This window comes from Heloderma suspectum, chromosome 1, assembly GCF_057233095.1.
Source record: "Heloderma suspectum isolate Gila_16-S chromosome 1, 16-S_ref, whole genome shotgun sequence".
Lineage (NCBI taxonomy): Eukaryota > Metazoa > Chordata > Lepidosauria > Squamata > Helodermatidae > Heloderma > Heloderma suspectum.
This window is the reverse complement of record NC_139458.1, coordinates 200,368,868-200,381,765: the sequence shown is the minus strand read 5'-3', so window position 1 is coordinate 200,381,765 and position 12,898 is coordinate 200,368,868. Positions and strand designations below refer to the sequence as shown.

The following is a 12,898-nucleotide window of genomic DNA, read 5'->3' as shown; positions in this document are numbered from 1 at the left end:
TCAAGCCACCATTTTGTGACTGGCTCCAGGAGATGGATCTCAGACTTTGGCAAAAAGAAGAAGTTGACCCCACAAGTCAAAAGTCTGCCCACCCCTGCTGTAAGCACATTCAGCTAATAAACATATAGAGCTCCCACAATTGGGAACCCTGATAAGGCAAGAGTGTAAGTGCTTTCAGCTGAATGTGCTTACAGAACCCTTCACAGATCTTCATGCACAATGCATGAAGATCTAAAGGGGCACTGGGTGCACAAGGACATTGGGGATGGGGCATATGCATTCACCTACATCCTCTCACTACTTTAGCCCTATTCATGTGCAGGTCTGAACAAGAATCTGAGCATTCTGCTGAAGCGGCTGTGTTCTGCATGCTGTGCTGTACAGATTTTCAGCCACTGCTTATTCACTTTACTAAATTAAGCATTCTCAAGCCTAATTGACAAGCTAAGCATGCAACATTTCTCTCATTAAGATTTACAGCTTCCAAGAAGGCCTTGTCTTTGCCAGAATATGCTTCCCTGTTGCTACAGCTAGCCATGCCCAATACCCCTTTTGAAAATGGTAACTTTAGACACAACCTTTTCCTTCAATGTTTATGGAGGCCACTTACCAATTAGGATCTTGCTTTGAGTGTATTTCTCCTAATGATCCACAGAACATGAGACACAACTCCAAGTTTAGATCCCTGTGTAACAAATAGAGAATGCATTCTTGTTAAAGCCCAATAGCTTTAAATGAGTAAATCCTCCTCTACATCTCTTTGCCCTAGGATTAATTGTTCTTACAGCAAAAATCTATGCATGTTTACTCAGAAGTAGGTCCCACAAAGTTCATTGCAATTTAATACTGCAATACTAGATATACTTTTCAGGAAATAATTTGGTAAGAATTTTCATCAGAAAGCGTGCACATAAGAGCAGAGACAAGAGTGTCAGTAGTTTGGGGTGTTTTTTTTTAAGTACAGTCCAAACCTGAGAAGGCTTCTGTACATTTAACAGTTTGCAAGATGAGAATATTATACACACTTACGTGGGAGTAAAACCCATTGAGCTTAATGAAACTTACTTCTGTGTAAACATACATAGACTTGGGCTGTTAACCACGTGGATTTTCCTATTGCCACAGCATTTTGATGTGAAAGCCCCTGCTTGATGAAATATCCTTCTCAGAGTCTGGAGGGTTGTTTTTTTTTAAGAGCGACATAAACACACCTAGATGGTATTTTTTCTCTTGGCAATGTCCACTCCAAGCCAACATATATTTTAATATTTATATTCAAACCCTGTGGAGCCATCCTGTCACATTCAATTTGCCATACAACTCCTTGAGTAATAGGGTACTAATGTACTTCTGTTATGAGGGTAAATATGGGTTTTCAGAATAGCTATTTGAATCTTGGATGCTTTAAAACTACGAAGAATGTAATAGTCTGCAGGACAATTAAAGACAATCTTTGTGTCACAGAAAACTTATGAAGTCTTCAGTAGTCAAAAATAATGTTTAAAAGTTAAAACTAAGGCAACAAGCTGCCTTAGAGCTCTTGGTATAGATGGCATATGAGTCACAGGCCGAAATCCTGAGCAGACATACAATAATGCCCCTTCCACAGGTATAGTGGCAATTTTAGGAATACAGAGTCAATGGTTAAATGCAGAAGATCTATACCCTGACAGAAGAGCCAAAGCAAAATTAGTATATCAACTACTAAGCCAATAATTCTCTCTTACAATCCTCACATCATGTTGTGGAATGGTACTCCTGCCCTTCCTCTTTCATTTTACAAACACATCACTGTGGTTATTGTTTGAACAAGGGCGAAAATAGACACACACACACACACACCACATTTAGTACATTTCCAGACTGAGGATTTATAAAACTAGTCTTGGACTGTGACACATAAACACTCGTTATCATAGGTTAGGGCCTCATTACTTTTTTCTTCCAGTATTTAATTAGTAGGTTATGTATTTACAACATCATATGGAGTGGCCCAACACCAACACTACAGTAAGATACGGTCAGGGCCACAAATATTGGAACAAGGATAACTGTTTTGGCAGTTGGCCTCTGTACACCACCACATTGAAGTTGAAAGGAAACACACCCAGATGGGAGCGAAGTCAGGACTTTCAGCTGTAATTCAAGGGGTTGGACAAAATGCGAGTGAAGGAGGCTATCATTAGGCTGAGGAAACAAAATAAACCCATCAGAGAGATCGCAAAAACACTGGGAGTGGCCAACACAACAGTTTGGAACATCCTGAAAAAGAAGGAGTTAACTGGCAAGCTCAGCAACAGCAAAAGGCCCGGCAGACCACGGAAGACAACTAAAGTGGATGACCGCAGAATTCTGCTCATGGTGAAGAGGAACCCTTTCACAACATCTAGCCAGGTCAAGAACGCTCTTGCGGAGGTAGGCATGTCATTGTCAACATCTACAGTCAAGAGATGGCTTTATGAATGTAAATACAGAGGCTTCACAACAAGGTGCAAACCACTGGGTACGCTCAAGAACAGACAGGCCAGATTAGCCTTTGCCAGCAAACACCTAAAAAAGCCTGCCCAGTTCTGGAATAAGATTCTTTGGACTGATGAAACCAAGATTACCTTGTACCAGAGTGATGGCAAGAGAAAAGTATGGAGAAGGAAAGGAACAGCTCATGATCCAAAGCATACCACATCATCTGTCAAACATGGTGGAGGCAGTCTTATGGCATGGGCATGTATGGGGTCAATGGAACTGGGTCACTGGTGTTTATTGATGACCTGACTGCTGATAAAAGCAGCAGGATGAATTCTGAAGTGTATAGGGCTATACGTTCTGCTCAGATTCAGCCGAATGCTGCCAAACTGATAGGACGTCGCTTTATATTGCAGATGGATAATGACCCAAGACATTCAGCAAAAGCTACCCAAGAGTTTCTCCAGGCAAAGAAGTGGGATGTTCTTCAATGGCCAAGTCAGTCACCTGATAGCCCAACAGAGCATCCTTTTCACTTACTGAAGACAAGACTGAAGGCAGAAAGACTCAGAAACAAGCAGCAGCTGAAGGCAGCTGCAGTCAAGGCCTGGAAAAGCACCTTGAGGGAGGAAACTCAGCATTTGGTCATGTCCATGGATCCAGACTTCAGGCAGTCACTGACTGCAAAGGATTTTCATCCAGGTATTAAAGGTGATCCTTAAGTTTGAAATGATGTTGGTTTGTTCCATTACTTATGAGCCACCAACGACGGGGGTATGTGTATGCCACTGGCTGTCCTTCCTGAATGGTTAGTGCCCCACTTTTGTCAAACCCCTTGAATTACAGCTGGACGTCCTGACTTTGCTCCCATCTGGGTGTGTTTCCTTTCAACTTCAATGTGGTGGTATACAGAGGCCAACTGCCAAAACAGTTATCCTTGTTCCAATATTTCTGGCCCTGACTGTATTTCACTTTTCACTGTCCCTAATTACCAGAGCCAGTCTCTACTTTTTTCTATGTTTCCCTCATAAAACACTGTTTTGAGGGAGAACTTAGGTTGCTTTTAATGTCCCCACCCCCCTTAATGCTAGTTGTCATTCTTCAGGTTTCAGCTCCTTCTCAAAATTTCTATAAGTTAAATCTGAAGGGGGATAAGGATGCATTTTGACACTCATGTCAATGCACAAAAATGGACACAAAATGCCAGTGTATCACTTCCACTCCACCACCTAAGACCACCTATCCAGATAGTAACTACTGCAGAATGTTTTGGTACTGCAGCTATTCTACAGTAAGTACAACCAGAGATGAAACATTATTAAGAATTGGTCTAAATCACTTTATCAACACATCATAAGAACATACGATGAGCCATGCCAGATCAAACCAAGGGTCTATCTAGTCTAGCATTCTCTTCACACAGTGGCTAACCAGCTGCCCACATGAAACACACAAGCACGATATGAGTGCAACAGCACCCTCCTGCTCATGTTCCCCAACAATTGGTGTACATGGGCATATTGTCTCCAATACTTGAGGTAGCATACAGAGTGGCCCAAAAGTAGGTATACAGTATAGTTTATTTGCATTTTATTACATTGTTTATTACATTTACATTTGTTTAACACTGTTTAATCTCATAAGTGCTCGAAATGTATTCCATCAACGTTGCAACATTCCTCGAACCTGTCCAGAACACTGTGACACACAGTACGACACAAATTCCGGTCTGCATCGATGTCCATAAATGCTTCCGAGATGAACTCTTTTAATTCGTCCACTGTCTGGGGATTCCTCTCAAAACCTTATTCTTTACTACGCCCCCCCAAAGGAAGTCCATTGGTTTTAACTCGGGTGAATGTGGCAGCCATTCAATGCTGCCACGTCATCCCATCCAATGCTGTGGGAAGGTGTTGTCAAGATAGTTTCTTACTGCAAAAGCATAATGAGGAGGTGCCCCATCTTGTTGGAAGAGCAGTTCGGTGAAGTTAGCCCTGGTTCTGAGTTGTGGCACTACCACGTCGCGTAACATGTTTAGGTAATTGTTACTATCCACAGTTTTATCGAAGAAAACTAGTCCGACAACACCTTCGCTGGACAGTGCACCCCCCACTGTTATGCCTGGCTGGTTCAGTTGAGATGTGATAGTCAAATAAGGATTTTCATCTGCCCAATACACACAGTTATGCCTGTTCACGTGGCTTGACAACTTGAAAGAAGCCTCATCTGACCAGATGATCTTATCAAGAAGGCCTGGTTCATTAGAGATTTGGTTACACATCATCTCACAGAATTGCAACCGACAGTCTGGGTTGTCCTCCAGAAAACCATGTAACAGTCTTGGACAGTACGGCTTCCATTTCAATTTATGCATTAAGCGTTGCAAGGACATTCTAGGTATGGATAGCTGCTTAGACACATGTTGTGTGGACTTTTTCGGACTGTTCACAAATGTCAGAGCGACTCCCATCTCATTTTCCTGTCATGGACGTCCTAGGACGTCCAGATTTCGGTGCATTAGCCACTGCACCTGTTGCTTCAAATTTATCTCTAAGATGATAAATTGTCAGACGTGTTGGTGGAGGAGTGTCAGATGCTTCTTGTCACGCTGTGTGCACCCGCTCAGCATTTTCAGTCTTCCAGGACTGCTTTAGAATCCACTTTCTTTGTTCTTGACTCAAGTTCGCTGCCATCATTCACAATATCAGTAAAAAAAATAACTAAATAACTGTATGCCTACTTAAGGGCCTCACTCCCCCCACTCTCTACACTTAACTGATTTAACTGTCACTCCCTGTCACTCACTCTTTCCAACTGTCATTCTGACTCCACCCACACATCATCTACTCACACATTCTCTCTCCCTCCCATCAACATTCTAAACAACTGTATACCTACTTTTGTGCCACCTAGTACTAGTAGCCATCAATATCCATCAGGACTAGTAGCCATCAATAGCCTTATCCTCCATGAATTTGTCCAGTCCCCTTTTAAAGCCATCGCTTTAATTTGGATAGCTTTTAAAGCCATCCAAATTGGTGGCCATCACTATGTCTTGTGGATGTGAATTCCATAGTCTAACTGTGCTGTGTGAAGTACTTCCTTTTATCTGTCTTGAAACGCCCACCAACCAGCTTCAGGGGATGGTTCTAGTATTATGAAAGGGGAAAAATGTCTCTCACTACCACAAGCCCCCTGGAGGCATATCTTCAGTGCGAAAGCATATTTGTTTGTCTTCCAAGGAACAGGTCCCTTCTAAGGAATCATTTCCCTCTTCCTCAGAATGATGCCCTCCTTCCCCAAGACCCCCATTCTCATCACCCAGGCAATTGCAACACCGCTATTAGGTCCCTGAAGATCTCATCCACCAACCTTTCTGCCTCTCTCCGCTTCTCCAGATCAGCAACTTTGGTTTCAAGGGAACGTAGTTATTACCTGAGAATCAGGAACTCATTACACTAAGCACACAGCCATGACTTCTGTCCAGCTGGGCAGATAGTCATATATGTGGCACTCAGTACAATACACTGGATAGCCCCCACACCCCTGTTCACTTTCTACCTTCATAACTGGCAAGGAAGAGTTGCCTGCCCTGGCCTCCTCACCCTGATGCTAAACTCGCATGAGTACTTAACTCACTCGTGTGCTGACGCTTTGTCACTGGGGCTCTTCTTGCCTGGAGAGCTGGCCTCCCTTGCAAGCCTGCCTTATATAGCTTTGGCTAGCTTGCCCTGCTCCTTCATGGATCACTGCCTTGTTGTGGCGAAGGGGCTTGCGTAACTCAGTGAAGCCATAAGCTATGCCGCGCAGGGCCACCCAAGACGGACAGGTCATGGCAGAGAGTTCTGACAAAATGTGGTCCACTGGAGAAGGAAATGGCAACCCACTCCAGGATTCTGGCCAAGAAAACCCCATGGAACGTATCACAAGGCTAAAAGAGATGACGCCGGAAGATGAGTCCCTCAGGTCGGAAGGTGTCCAATATACTACTGGGGAAGAGCAGAGGGAATTTCCAAGTAGCGCCAGAAAGAGTGAAGCAGCTGGGCCAAAGCCGAAAGGACACTCAGCTGTGGATGTGTCTGGTGGTGAAAAGAAAGTCCGATGCTGTAAAGAACAATATTGTTTAGGAACCTGGAATATAAGATCAATGAATCAAGGTAAGCTGGAGGTGGTCAAACATGAGATGGCAAGACTGAACATCAACATCTTGGGAATCAGCGAACTAAAATGGACAAGCATGGGCGAATTTAATTCAGGTGACCATCATATCTACTACTGTGGGCAAGAATCCCTTAGAAGAAATGGAGTAGCACTCATAGTCAACAAAACGGTGGGAAAAGCAGTACTGGGGTACAATCTCAAAAACGATAGAATGATCTCAGTACGAATCCAAGGAAAACCATTCAACATCACAGTAATTCAAGTCTATGCCCCAACCACTGAGGCCGAAGAAGCTGAGGTTGATGGGTTCTGTGAAGACCTACAACATCTTCTAGACCTAACACCAAAAAAAGATGTCCTCTTCATCATAGGGGATTGGAATGCCAAAGTAGGAAGTCAAGAAATCACCGGGATAACAGGCAAGCATGGCCTTGGTGTACAAAATGAAGCAGGACAAAGGCTAATAGAGTTTTGCCAAGAGAACACGCTGATCGTAGCAAACATTCTTTTCCAACAGCACAAGAGGCAACTCTACACATGGACATCACCAGATGGTCAATATCGAAATCAGATTGATTATGTACTCTGCAGCCAAAGATGGAGAAGCTCTATACAGTCAGTAAAAACAAGACCTGGAGCTGACTGTGGCTCAGATCATGAGCTGCTTGTTGCAAAATTTCGGCTTAAATTGAAGAACGTAGGGAAAACCACTAAACCATTCAGGTATGACCGAAATCATATCCCTTATGAATGTACAGTGGAGGTGAGGAATAGATTTCAGGGATTAGACCTGATAGACAGAGTGCCTGAGGAACTATGGACGGAGGTCCGTAACACTGTTCAGGAAGCAGCAACTCAATCCATCCCAAAGAAAAAGAAATGCAAGAAAGCAAAGTGGCTGTCTGATGAGGCTTTCCAAGTAGCTGAGGAAAGAAGGGAAGCGAAAAGCAAGGGAGAAAGGGGAACATATATCCAACTGAATGCAGAGTTCCAGAGAATAGCAGTGCGAGACGAGAAGGCCTTCCTAAATGAACAATGTGAAGAAATCGAGGAAAACAATAGAACGGGAAAGACTAGAGATCTTTTCAAGAAAATCGGAGATCTCAAGGGAACGTTTTGTGCAGAGACAGGCATGGTAAAGGACAAAGAAGGCAGGGACCTAACAGAAGCAGATGAGATTTAAGAAGAGGTGGCAAGAATACACAGAAGAACTATACAGGAAAGATCTGAATGTCCCTGATAGCCATGATAGTGTGGTCACTGAACTTGAGCCGCACATCCTCGAGAGTGAAGTCAAGTGGGCCTTAGGAAGCATTACTAACAACAAAGCTAGCAGAGATGACAGTCTTCCAGCTGAGCTATTTAAAATCCTAAAAGATGATGCTGTTAAAGTGCTGCACTCAATATGCCAACACATTTGGAACACTCAACAGTGGCCACAAAACTGGAAAAGGTCAGTTTACATTCCAATTCCAAAGAAGGGCAACGCCAGAGAGTGTTCAAACTACCGTACAATTGCGCTCATTTCACATGCCAGCAAGGTGATGCTCAAAACCCTACAAGCTAGGTTTCAGCAGTATGCAAACCAAGAACTACCGGAAGTACAAGCTGGGTTTCGAAGAGGCAGAGGAACTAGAGATCAAATCGCCAACGTTCGCTGGATCATGGAAAAAGCAAGAGAATTCCAGAAAAACGTCTATTTCTGCTTCATTGACTATGCTAAAGCCTTTGATTGTGTGGATCACAACAAACTCTGGCAAATTCTTAAAGAGATGGGGGTACCAGACCACCTTACCTGTCTCCTGAGAAACCTGTACGAGGGTCAAGAAGCAACAGTAAGAACCAGACATGGAACAACCGAGTGGTTCAAAATTGGGAAAGGAGTACGACAAGGCTGCATATTGTCGCCCTGCTTATTTAACTTATATGCAGAGTACATCATGAGAAACGCCGGGTTGAATGAATCAGAGGTCGGAATTAAGATTGCCGGGAGAATTATCAACAACCTCAGATACGCAGACGATACCACCCTAATGGCAGAAAGTGAACGAGGATCTAAAGAGCCTCTTGTTGAGGGTGAAAGTGGAGAGTGCAAAAGCTGGTTTGAAACTCAACATTAAAAAAACTCAGATCATGGCATCTGGCCCCATCACTTCCTGGCATATAGAAGGGGAAGAAATGGAAGCAGTGACAGATTTTACTTTCTTGGGCTCCAAGATCTCCGCAGACGGTGACTGTAGCCATGAAATTAAAAGACGCTTGCTCCTTGGGAGGAAAGCTATGGCAAACCTAGACAGCAGAGTAAGAAGCAGAGACATGACCTTGCTGACAAAGGTCCGTCTGTCTAATCAAAGCTATGGTTTTCCCAGTAGTAATGTATGGCTGTGAGAGCTGGACTATAAGTAAGGCTGAGCACTGAAGAATTGATGCTTTCAAACTGTGGTGCTGGAGAAGACTCTTACGAGTCCCCTGGACTGCAAGGAGGTCAAATCAGTCCATCCTAAAGGAAATCAACCCTGACTGCTCATTGGAAGGACAGATACTGAAGCTGAAGCTCCAATATTTTGGCCACCTAATGCGAAGAGAAAAGTCACTGGAAAAGACCCTGATGCTGGGAAAGATTGAAGGCAAAAGGAGAAGGGAACGGCAGAGGATGAGATGGCTAGACAGCATGACCGATACAATGAATATGAACTTGAGCACACTCCAGGAGAGAGCGGAGGACAGGAAGGCCTGGCGTGCTATGGTCCATGGGGTCACGAAGAGTCGGACATGACTTAACAACTGAACAACAACAGCTTGCCCCAACTGCTCTAGCTAGTTTGCTCCATTTCAGAAACCAGTGAAGAAGAGGCTGTTACAGAGGAAATGAACATAATGTATAGCAGGCAGAAGAGCCTTCAGTAATAATATAATGGGAGGGGATGCTCAAGCAGTGAACCTTGGTGTGAGAAGGTATTAATTTCATTACTGACAGACATTGCAATTACTTTCCCAAACTGTACATCTACCAACAGGTAGTCACAGTATCTAAGCCTTTCAGTATACTTTTATAAAAGAGTAAGTTGAAAATGTTTTTTCTTCGTTATTTTGCCAAATTATTGTTGATTGACCTGTCCTTTTGTACTCTTCAAATGTGCCATGCACATTAATGGTGCTCTATATATAACACCAGAGCAGTTTCTTACACCAAATTCCAGGACCTAAAGGGTTGTTGAGCAAACTTTGCTTTTTGCAGGCTTGCACAATTTACATGTCTCTAATCTGTAGTCCACATGGGGCAAACAACTTTTCTGTAATCTATCTGTTGCTGTGAAGTAGGAGACATTCCCAAGGTACTGCATACTCATAAGAATATTTGAGAAGCCCTGCTGGATAAACCAAAGGGCCCATATAGTCCAGCATTCTGCTTCCCACAATGGCCAACCAGATGTTTCTGAGAAGCTCATATGCTGTTGCTTCCCCCTGCCCGCAACTGGTATTGTGTGCCATCTTGTTTCTGAACCTGGAAGTTCTATATAGACATCATGACTAACAGCCACTGATAGACCTAGAGAGCAATCCTATGGCCACTAGACACTGTCTAGCGGGCCATAGCATATGTTCATTTCCAGGAACCAACCTCGGAGTCCGCGCTCTAAGGTCAGTTCCTGGAAAACTGACTGCCCCTATGTCTGTGCTGCCTCCGAGGCAGCGTGGAGAAGCCCCATCCTCCACACTCGCAAGAGGAGTGTGGAGCAACTGAAAAGGGCTGGGGGGTGTTCTGGGACGGGGAGAGCGGAGCTGCATGTACGACACATCCTATGTGTTGTATGGCAGCTTCCTCTTCCGGTTGGCCCCCCTGCTGCTGTCTACTGAAAAAGAGCAAGGCAGGAGAGGCACAGAGGGAACGATACCCCCCGTTGCCTTTCCTGCCTTGCTTTGGATAGGCAGTCACCTCCGAGGTCAGAGGCGGCCACCTATCTAGTTTGGATTGCGCCCTTAACCTCGATGAATTTGTATAATACCTTTTAAAAACTATCTAAGCTACCGGCCATCACCACATCTTGTAGCACTGAATTCCATAAGATATACTTCCTTTTGTTATGTCCTAAATTTCCTGCCAGTCAGTTTCACTGGTTGACCTTGAGATCTGGTATTATGAGGAGAAAAACACCTTAAATGTTACAAACTTTTCTCATAGGAAAAGTGATCATTTTGACTGCCCTTTTCTGTACCTTTTCGAGCCCTACAATGTTTCTTTTTTTTTTCTTTTTTGAGACAGGGTGACTAGTACTGCACACATTATTTAAGTGTGGCTGCACCTAATAATTCCTAACATGGAACTGGCCTTTGTTTCAGCAAGCACACACTGGGTTATTCATTGAGTTATATGCCACAACCCCAAGATCATCTCCCTGACTAATTAGGCCAGTTCAAATACCATCAGTGTATATTTGAAGTGGGGGGGGGGTTGCCCCAATGTGCATCACTTTACATTGCACTGAACCACATTTGCCATTTTGTTGCCTATTCACCCAGTTTGGAGATATTCTTTTGGTGGCCTTTGCAGTGTGTTTTGGTTTTCATCACCCTGAATAATGTGGTATCTCACAAACTTCACTCCAAACTCCAGATCGTTTATGAACCAGTTAAAAAGCACTGATCTCAACAGAAAACCTTAAGGCATCCCACATCTTACTTCCCTGCATTGTGATGTCTGTCTGTCTGTCTGTCTGTCTATTTATTCTAAGTCTCTGCTAACTGTTCTCTAACCAGTTACTCATCCATAAGGCAATCAATCCTCTTATACACAAACTGCTAAGTTTACCCAGGAGCCTGCGAGTGAGGGACCACGTCAAAAGAATTATGGAAGTATATCAATTCTACCAGATCACTAGTTGACACACCTAAATAACTCTAAATGGTTGGAGAGGCAGGGTTTCCCTTTGAGAAGCAATGGAATTTCTCCTCATCAAGACTTTTAACATTATACACTTCGGGCACAATCCTATTCATGTTTAGACAGAAAAGGTCCTATGAATTCCAGCATGCCATGTTGACTTGGAAATGCTGGGAGTTGTACAATTGTCTTCTGTCTAAACATGCATAGGATTGCAGCTTTAATAATTTTACCTTTACATCAATTTACCTGGGACAAAGATTAAGGATGTCTATTAGCTGGAGGTCTCCAATTTCAGAGCCTTCCATCTATCAAGCCCTGCTGGCAAGAGCCAGGCAGGAAGGGAGGAACAACAGAGGCTTTTTTGCCTCCCATTCCTCCCAAACTGGATTTAACATTAGATGCCCCCCCCCCCCCGATTTCCACCTCTGAGAATGTAGTTTTGCCTTGGAGCGTGGAGATCCCCAGCATCCTACAGCCCCTCAGACACCATTTAGGGGTCAAAGGATTGTTCTCTAAGCTAACTAGTTTCCGTAAAACCACCTGGATCCCTTTAAAAAAAAGAAGTTATACTCCTACTCTCCAAATTCCAGAGGCCCATTTTAGGGACAACCTGCATATTTTTGTTAGAAGATCAACAATTCCACATTTGAATTCTTTAACACCTCTTCAGTAGATGCCATCCACACTGGTTAATTTTTAATTTATCAGTACAGGGTGCAGAACCTCAGGCCTGGGGGCCCAATCAGGCCCGCCTCAGGTCCCCATATGGCCATGCCCCCTTTACCTGTTCACACCCCCTTTCCATAATCACCAATCTTTTGGTGTTTTTTTTGGCTTTTGTGCAGTTTTTTTTCTCCATTCTAAAAGGCTGAAATGCCTCTAATTAAAGCTTAGTTACTGGCAGTAACAGCTATAAACTAAAATATGCTGGCATTTCCTCCCGCCCTTTTGCTTTTGGCCTTGCTCACCACTTGAATGTGGCCCCCCAAAGCATCTCCAAAATAAATTCAGCTGTTGGGCTGAAAAGGGTTCTGCACCCTTGCTCTAAAACTTCTTCTCTTGTCACCTATATTCTGTTCTTTAGACACTCACCCTGAAAAAAAAGATTCAAGTATAGGTTTCTGCCTTACATCTTGAGTTCCATTTTTTGGTAGAAAGGTGGGGTACAAATAAAACAATAAATAAACAAAGACTTCTTTGACAGTAAAGCCAGGCACGAAGAATTCATTCAGCTTCTCTGCTATCTCCCTATCTTCCTTCAATATTCCTTTATCATCTAATGGTCAAACTGCCTCCATGGCTGGTTTCTTGGTTTTGATGTATTTAAAGAAATCTGTATTGTTCATATTAATAATTTTAGCAATATACTCATTAAATTTTTTTTTGCTT

The 12,898-nt window shown here is 43.4% G+C and overlaps 1 long non-coding RNA gene across 7 annotated transcripts in view; it reads right to left on the bottom strand.

The window, feature by feature from the left end:
* The window catches only part of LOC146358618 (uncharacterized), a 179,900-nt gene that overhangs the window by 58,265 nt on the left and 108,737 nt on the right, over nt 1–12,898 (bottom strand). For all 7 annotated transcript variants that reach the window (XR_014785185.1, XR_014785196.1, XR_014785197.1 and 4 more), the window contains one exon: nt 611–685. This is a non-coding gene — a long non-coding RNA (uncharacterized LOC146358618). The remainder of the gene's footprint in view (nt 1–610; nt 686–12,898) is intronic.